Consider the following 9,620-nt stretch of genomic DNA (forward strand, 5'->3'; position numbering starts at 1 on the left):
CGCGTGCTTCCGAACACGGGACTGAGGCACTGGATCTCACAGGTGAAGGGAGAGATAAGGCAGAGCCCGTCTCTAACCCTGCTGAGAGATCCATCTGCGATCCCCACGACACGTGTCGTCGCTCTGCCTCGGCAAGAGCGGGACCCGAACCACGGGGAGCTTGCACCGAACCGCTCTCCTCGAAGAGCGCTTTGCGGGAGTGGAGAGTCCTTAATGGCAGACGCTCGCAATGCTCACAGTCAGCTCCCTCGAGAGCTGACTGGGCATGCTGCACTCCCAAACAAACAACACAAAGAACGTGTGTATCCCCACTCGTAAAATATCGCGAGCATGGAGGGACACACTTCCTAAACTGCTGTTCGTTCGCCATATCTCTCTTAATATATATATATATATATATATATATATAAATTGTTTGTGTGATGCAGAGTATGTAAAGACAGACAATATTCACACAGGGACAGATTCACATATAGCGCGACTGAAGGCACAGAAAGCTGTTGCGCTTGTGTTTATGGGGTGCTCTATAGTTTCCTGGTCGATGACGTCACCCGCCTATGACGTTCCATCTCTCCATTGGGCTGATTCCATACGTGCTTCATGACGCACAACGCAGGGGCGTTCCCACAGCGTTTGACGCAGCTCGAGTTCCCTTCAAAGGGAACTCATGCACAAGACTACAATGTTTGTAGAAAAATAAACAGTAGCCTAGTAGGCTACGCTGTGTTATAGGTATTGTAATATGTAGGGTAATAATAAAAAGTATACTAATCATAACAAGAATGTTTTAAATGATGATGATGATTATTATTATAATTCTTAGATATATTAGTGTGAAAAGTCCGACTCCAACCCTATCAGAGACGGACAGATAGTGATGTTACATATGACATTGAAGCTTCGATGTGCGTATCGCACATGCAACGCAATTTCTATTGAAGCCCCATATAGGGGGGTGTATTGGTCTCTCAGAGTCACGTGATCGATAACATATGAAGCCTCACTTTCTGTCCAATCACGTGCGCATTTCGCCTTGGAGCTGAAGAGCTGAAGATCCGCTTGAATACTGGAGAATGCAGAAACATGTCTACCCCCATCTGTATACATTGGCATTAGTTTCTTTGTACCCCGACCTCTGTACCATGTGAAAGAGTGTTCTCTAAGGCTGGGGAAGTACTGTCTAAGAGGAGAAATAGACTCAGCCCCAACACTGTGAAACAGCTTTTATTTCTTAATAAACATTATTAAAAACTTTATCACCTTTCTGTCATTCCTACAGTTACATAAGCACTATCGCTGCCAAGTGTCATAAGCACATTTAGTAACAGATGATCCTATCACACAACAGTTAGGGGAAAGCCTCATTGCTTAATGAGGCTTCATTTCCCCATCCTTATAATGAGGCTTTCCCCTAACTGTTCCGGGAAAAGATTCAAAGCTTGGAGAGTGTGGAGAACAGTGCCATCTGGTGCTTATTTAAATAAAGCAGCCAGAAGCCTTTGTGTTGTGCAGATGAAGCAACCTCAACCAATGGTTAAATTGGCTTTTGTAGGGAGGGGGAGCCCTTATTTACAGTAAATGGTCATCATTCAAAATCGCGCCATAAAATGACTTAATGTGTTTTTACACCAAAGTGGCTCTTTTTCCAGTATTAACGTGTATTTGTTCAAACAAAAGATAAATACTTTACAATTCACTTACTTTATTATTATTTTTTTTACCTTTAATGTTTACAAGCATGCAATGGATTTTAATCTCGGAAAATGTATGAAATTGAACATACTTAACATTGGCAAATATGTAAACATCTTTTTAAACAAGAAAATTATGTAGATTTAAGAGAATCAGGGCCAATTTCTTTGGCAGTTTATGTTATGTTTGATTTAATCACACCGACACGGGAGGTAATGAAACAACCCGAACAACACTTGAGGCACTTGTGTTCAGTAATAACAGTTTAAACTTTAAATACATCACATTTACTTATTCACATACTACAATTCATGCATTCATCAGCTTCCAAATACGAGTAAATGCAGGCTCCTCTGGTTTATGATTTATGGTTCTTTGTCTACAAGCAGCATGGTCTGCTGACCTCCTTGTCATCACCCACTTCCTAACAAACTTAGTTGGGTTCCACAACTCTAGTGGTGGACCCACTAACTTTACAAACATTATGTTTTCCAAGTACTTGCTAACAATCCAAACATTCTTTGATGTCATCCTGATCCTCTGCTCTTGCAGATTGTTTGCTGCCAACAGCCTCTCCTCAAAATACAGTATATGCTCCTGTGACACAGGTGATGTTGAGATCTCTGTTGGTAGAGCCATCATACTGGTTTGCATAAATGGTTGGATTGGGTAAAAATAGTTTATCTAACATATTACTTTAGTTCCAACTTCCTTGTTAGTTATTTGTCTTTCATGTGCTCTCAGGCCGTTATAATCTTCACGTTCCGGTGTTAACATGCAAACAATGCAATAAGCAATGGGCTCAAGAAGTCAGTGACTTTGTAGGGAGTGGTTACTGGCCCGCTACCATGCAAGCACAGACACTTTTCCACCAAGATCTGTTCCATTCCTTTGAAGCTATGAAGGCAGCAGCTCCAGGAATGTCAGTGAAAGCCTTTACAGCAATGTTGCACCAGAGAACAAAGCGGTTTGGAAGAGTGAGTAAACATTTGAAGCTGAAAGACAAATGCATTTGTTATTATAAGTAGCTGTAAGGCTGGGCAGTATGGCAAAAAGTTTGTTCGAGTCCAAACAGGGCGCAAATTCAAATATACCCACATATGAAGTCAAGGTCCACAAGTGGCTGTAATATTTCAGGTTACTGAAATTAACTGAACTGAAGACCATATTAGACAGCATTGCCAATTGCATCCTTTCTTGGGTTTGAAAAGGTACACATAAATGTGGTGACCTTGTAGTTCATTGTCATTTAAATCTGTTTTTGTTTTTCAGACTGGCAAAGTGAATGCAGATGCTTTTCAGAGGAGCTTTCTGCAATATGTGTACTGCAACACTAAAGAGGACCAACTTCTGGAAAAGGAGCCATTTGTCTGTCCAGCCTATAGCCCTGAAATGGTGGCTGTTTCAGTGGATGGCAACAGAAAACTCTACAGGTTCCAGAAAGCAAACCAGTGAGTTTTGTGAACACATTAAAACAGCCAATGTAGTTAATGTATGTACTTGCTATTAACATTTTCATAATAATATAATTCTCATTGTATTATTTAAAATTAAGCTGTTGATACTGTAGCTGTTAAATATAATATTCATGTTGTTGTTTTTTAAAGGTTCATATAAATACAATTATTATAATTTGTTATTATTATTATTATGTAAAACTTCTTACTACAGTGGTTATCCAGAATACATTTTGTTGTAGGAGTAAAGAGCCAGGGTTCTTTGATGGAGTATTTTTATCTCAAGACTCTGAGGTGTCCAGTTTTTTTGAGGAAGTCCGGGGGGCTGTCAAGAGTGTAAGTTTTCAATCAGGCTGAGCAGCGGGTATCTCTGGTTTATTTTATAACTAATTGGAAGTAAAGTTGGAAACACTGTAGCCTTATTAGGTGTTCGGATGAGGGAATCTTTGATCAGGTGTAGAGATGGAATGGCAGGTTGCTGAGGTTAGCGATGCAATCGGACTTTCACAAAGAGTGAAGTTGCAGAGCTGGATGAAAAAAATACAACTAGATTCTAATCCAGGGGCACAGTATTTCTATAGTTTTGGTTGCCGCACATACAGTATGTCTGACACAATTTCTGACAAAGTTAGACTATTGCAATTATCCTCCTGCATGCTAAATGGCAAATCATTTCAATTGGTTTGTTATACTCCAGGGATTTGCAGATGGAAGATGGGTCAGGCAATTAAAGACAAAATCCAATCAGACTGTAATTGTTGGTGTGTTTGAGCGTGCAGCCCTGCTATTTAACTTTTTACTCTGGAAGACGGCAGGAAGAGCGATGTGTGAGGAATCCCACTGGACAGCAGCAAGATAGACATCAAAGCAGGCCAACAAGTTGGATAAAGAAGGTGTAGAAATTGTTGTGTGCAGGCATGGATTCCTCCTCAAAGATTGGTATTAGTCTTGATAAATTGCAATGAAAAATATTTGTAGATGAACCATCTGAAGCCTATTCTTCAGTGTGCAATGTGTGCTCTACTTATTTATTTTTTCCCAAAAGGTCTGAATATGTATAGAGGAGAAATCTTTGCATATACAATGTTTCTCCAAAAAGAGTTCCAGGGTGCTGCATTTTTGGCCATGGATGTGACCAGCCGTTATGTCCCATACCTGGAGAAGGTGTCAGAGGCCCTGACTCATCTTCAACCTCTTCAGAAAATGAGGACTTGCTTGTCCGTGATGCATGCCAAAGCCCACAATACAAAATGTGAGGTGATTCTTTTAACTACTTTTACATTTCAGAGTGATGTAGCCAACAATTAAAGTTAAGTGCCACAATGAATGATGCTGTGACCCAAACAACAACCCAGGAGTGTGTTTTGAGTTGTACATGAGGCCCTATGTGCTGTCCTCTACAGCTGGTGACCTTGGGATATGCATCAATATTGATCACCCTGTTGTCAACCCTGTTTAACAACTCCACTGCTTCCTGTAGATTCTGTGGAATGCAAGGAACCAGGAAGGTGTCGGGACCACTCTTGGTGATGAAGTAGAGCAAGTCAATAGTTTTCTCTCCAGATGTGCCCTGACCACAAAGTATATGTCCAAGTCAGGTTTGTAATCTTCTTTGCCCCCTGCTCCCCTGCAAATGTACACATTAACATTTTACAATTTATTGTGATTTTTCTATTGTTCTTTACAGTAAGAACTGATATGCTTACTGTCCATGCTATTGGGTGGAATCAACGTAAAGAGAATGGCCTCCACATTGCCTTGTCTTCCAGATTCAAAAAGGTATGTTCATGTATTGAAAAAGAATGGACTATTTTAAACCGCTGAATTTGAACTTAAAGTCCACCCAAAATGCATTACTTCAGCTATGTATATCTAGTCGAATATGTCATTATATTAAATCAGGCAGAAACATATACTTTTTGGTATTTTATGAAATGACAGTGTGTTGTATTTTGCAGACAGTAGAAAACACCTTAGATGCAACAGAGAGCCTGAAGATGATGCAGGATCAGTTGCATTGCAGTGATGACATGCTAAAGTAGTGGGTTGTTGATGTTGTTGTGAACTTTTTCTTCTAAAGTGTTTGAAAATTCAGAAGCGAAGACCAGGAGACTCAGGGTTTGTATCTTAAGGAGGTTTCTTTATTGAGAACACAAGCTGTGTGTTGCTGTACTCTTCCAAGCTCGTCTCGAGTCTCACTAAGGGAAATGTCCCCTTGCAATTTATACACATTTAGGGTCAGGGCTTAACATTGTGATGAACAAAGCATGTGAATGTGAAGTACAGGAATCAGCACTTTACCGGAAATTCCACAGCCCGGATCTCGTCAGCATAACAGTGTAACTCAGAGGTTTGAGATGCTAATCCAATCAGCCAAACTTTTCAACGACTGAGACAGTGGCTCCGAAAGCCATTAGAACAAAGGGTGAGAGTTTCAGTAATCTGACTGATTTAACTCACAATAGAAAGAACAGGACTGGCAAGGAATCTCTTGCTGATATTCTGATATCTAAATTCAGTCTACTAAACTTTCTCAGTATCTATAGTATTGTATTGGAACCTAAATTAAAACATTTAATAAATTTGTAACACTACAATGTCAAGCAGTGGGCCAGTAGCGGTAAGGACAATGTTGTTTTATACATAAACACTGTTGGAGTAAGGGAAGTCAAGCTGTTCGTGGTATTTTCCCCATTCATTTAAGTTGCCATTGTCAGCACCGACACTTCGAGGTCCGCGTGCTTGAAATGGACGACACGAGCTGCTTATTCAGTGGTGCCGTGTCACTTTTCCAAAATCGCATATAAAGTGGCCGAGATTAGCATATATTACCATAGGCTCTCTGTGGACGCCTCTGGGGGTGCCATTGCACCACGTGGACGTCCACCAAGTGCTTTTGGGGTCCGCCAACTACCTACTCTTCACCATAGTCCTCCTCAGTACCACGAAGTGCCTATTTTGACCCCTAACCACCTATTTTCTTCTTCATTGCCACGAAGTGCCTATGGGGTCCCCTAACCACCTAAACTTCACCATGGTCTTCCTCAGGACCATGAAATGCCTATTTTGACCCCTAACCACCTATTTTCTTCTTCATTGCCACGAAGTGCCTATGGGGTCCCCTAACCACCTAAACTTCACCATAGTCTTCCTCAGTACCACGAAGTGCCTATTTTGACCCCTAAACACCTATTTTCTTCTTCATTGCCACAAAGTGCCTATGGGGTCCCCTAACCACCTAAACTTCACCATAGTCTTCCTCAGTACCACGAAGTGCCTATTTTGACCCCTAACCACCTATTTTCTTCTTCATTGCCACGCAGTGCCTATGGGGTCCCCTAACCACCTAATCTTCACTATAGTCTTCCTCAGTACCACAAAGTGCCTATTTTGACCCCTAACCACCTTTTTTCTTCTTCATTGCCACGAAGTGCCTATGGGGTCCCCTAACCACCTAAACTTCACCGTAGTCTTCCTCAGTACCACGAAGTGCCTATTTTGACCCCTAACCACCTGTTTTTTGTCTCAAGTCACTGTGTCTCTAACTCTGAGCTGAAAAGTCACAGGGCCTCGAAATTCGGCGTGAGGGTAGCCCAGCGGGCCCCGGGGCGAGATCCTTAGTTTCAAGGTTCTACGTGGTTCCCAAGTGTGCGTTTCGGCGGTTCGGCCTGATCCACACATGGTTCAGCTTTCTCCATCCCCCAGGGTCTTTCTGGGCCCCAGTGACAGCAGGCAGAACAAGTTTGGGGCCGCCAGGGCCCCCGGGGGCCAAACAGCAAAGCGTCCCACGTACAACTTATCCCATTGATTTTCATAGGTGTTCTGTGGACATTGGGCAACAAGTGTTTTTTTTGTGTGACTAGACGTTCCCCCATCTGTGTGCTTTCCGGGGCCGAGTGACGCAGCTTTCCAAGAAGTTTCGGGCCCCTAGCACCTCCAGGGGCCGAATGAGTTTCAGTGACACGTGCAACTTATTCTATGCGATTTCACAGGTACTTGGTGGACGGTGGTCCGATTGGCCCGAAATTGACACGTACGTCCCGTCACGGGGCCCCTGGGACGGGTTCTAGAGTTCCGCGTCCCTCTGATCTTTTTTCGCGCTAATTGGCCACCAACAGCCCCATGGAACAAGTTGCACGTGGGACGCCATTAAAACAGGGGCCAAAAGGGGTCGAAAGGTCGCAGCGGCCCCAATTTCGGCACAGCGGTGGTCCGGGGGCCCCCGGTTCTAGATCACGGGTTTGGTGGTTCTAGATCGGTTCTAAGTATGTGTTTCAGCAAAACGGTTCGAAGGAAACGCCCGATCGGCCCGAAACTGACGTATGCGTCCCGTCACGGGCCCCTGGGACGGGTTCTAGAGTTCCGCGTCCCTCTGACCTTTTTTCGCGCTATTTGGCCACCAACAGCCCCATGGAATAAGTTGCACGTGGGACGTCAAAAAAACAGGGGCCAAAAGGGGTCGAAAGGTCGCAGCGGCCCCAAACTCGAAGCGGTGGGTGTTCGGGGGCCCCCGCTTCTAGATCCCGGGTTTGGTGGTTCTAGATCGGTTCCGAGTGTGTTTTCAGTTTGACCCTTCAAGAGGGAATGCCAGTCTATGAGCTGACTATGAGTGCAAGTGGCCTTTGAAGAGAAACTTGAACAAATGTGGAAAAAAAATTAGCCCTGAGTTATAGAGACTCGTCCTCCTGATATGTCGTTCGGGGGCCCGAGGGGGCCCGGCACACAGTGTTTGGGGCCCGTGGGACCTCCGGGGGCCGAACAGGGGCCACTGACACGTGTGCTTTTTCACAGGTGTTTGGTGGACGTGTGACAGAAAGGTCCGATCGGCCCGAAACTGACGTATGCGTCCCGTCACGGGCCCCTGGGACGGGTTCTAGAGTTCCGCGTCCCTCTGACCTTTTTTCGCGCTAATTGGCCACCAACATCCCCATGGAATAAGTTGCACGTGGGACGTCAAATAAACAGGGGCCAAAAGGGGTCGAAAGGTCGCAGCGGCCCCAAATTCGGCACGGCGGTAGTCCGGGGGCCCCCGGTTCTAGATCACGGGTTTGGTGGTTCTAGATCAGTTCTAAGTATGTGTTTCAGCAAAACGGTTCGAAGGAAATGCCCGATCGGCCCGAAACTGACATATGCGTCCCTTCACGGGCCCCGGGGACGGGTTCTAGAGTTCCGCGTCCCTCTGACCTTTTTTCGCGCTAATTGGCCACCAACAGCCCCATGGAATAAGTTGCACGTGGGACGTCAAATAAACAGTCGCCCTAAGGGGTCAAAAGGTCGCAGGACCTCGAGATTGGTCACGGACGACCGCCACAGGCCCCCGAATCGGGCCCCAGAGTATCGTGGCTCTAGATGCTTCCTGAGCCTAGTAGGCGGTCTAATCCTAACTGCTGAATTAACCCTTGCAGACACATGCTCCCATAGAGATCAATGGGAGACAGAGAGGTGCATAAAAAATAGCTAAAAATAAACTTGGCATGTCTTGACCTAGCCCGCTCTGTCTGTCGCAGAGGGCCACGTGACGCAACTTTTTGTAGAGTTTGGGGCCCCTCGGACCCCCGGGGGCTGCGCGGGAGCCACTGACACGTGCAACTTATCCCATTCATTTTCATAGGCGTTTGGTGGACATCCCCACGCAATGGTCCCAATAGCTCCGAATGGCTCCGATTTGAAATCTGTGGCCCCTCAGGGTCCCCTCAGACGGTCCGCAAAGACTGGGGTCCGTAGTACCCCGTTAAGTGCGTTACAGTCAAAAACAGCATCCCATCTGTAACCTATTTGACGGGTGCCCTAAATGCTGTCCGTGGACAGTCCATTTTTAGGCTAATTATGCAAAATTATTAGCTTTAATGTACATCAGTGTGTTGTATTGTGTCCCCTGTGTGGTGTACAGTAGGTTTCACCTCATAAAACCACTGTAATTATGAAATATGACCTGTTAATGCACTGACCACGGACAGCCTATTTGGACCCCGTCAAATAAGTTGCAGGTGGGACTTCACCACATGTGATGAAATCGCCTAATCATTACGGGGATTCACTCGCTGAAAATGTCTAAGTTAAAAACAGCATCCCACCTGTAGCTTATTCGACAAGGTCCAAATAGGCTGTTCATGGACAGTCCATATTTAGGCTAATTATGCATAATTAATAGCTTTAATGTACATCAGTGTGCTGTATTGTGTCCCCAGTGTGGTTGACAGTAGGTTTGACCACATAAAACCATTGTAAATATGAGATATGACCTATTAATGCATTGACCACGGACAGCCTATTTGGACCCCGTCAAATAAGTTGCAGGTGGGCCCTTACTTTGCCCACCTGTAACTTATTTGACAGGGTCCAAATAGGCTGTCTGTGGACAGTCCATTTTTAGGCTAATTATGCATAATTATTAGCTTTAATGTACAGCAGTGTGTTGTATTGTGTCCCCTGTGTGGTGTACAGTAGGTTTCACCTCATAAAACCACTGTA

General features: G+C 44.6%; 1 long non-coding RNA gene across 1 annotated transcript; it reads left to right on the forward strand.

Annotated features, from left to right (window-relative positions):
* Window positions 1–4,642: 4,642 nt before the first annotated feature.
* On the forward strand, window positions 4,643–5,157 carry LOC143710645 (uncharacterized). Its single transcript, XR_013194614.1, has 3 exons — window positions 4,643–4,747; window positions 4,837–4,928; window positions 5,108–5,157. It is a non-coding gene; the product is annotated as an uncharacterized LOC143710645 (long non-coding RNA).
* Window positions 5,158–9,620: the final 4,463 nt, after the last annotated feature.

Source organism: Siphateles boraxobius, unplaced genomic scaffold (assembly GCF_051911475.1).
Source record: "Siphateles boraxobius isolate OS27281-9 unplaced genomic scaffold, OSU_SipBor_1 48, whole genome shotgun sequence".
NCBI lineage: Eukaryota > Metazoa > Chordata > Actinopteri > Cypriniformes > Leuciscidae > Siphateles > Siphateles boraxobius.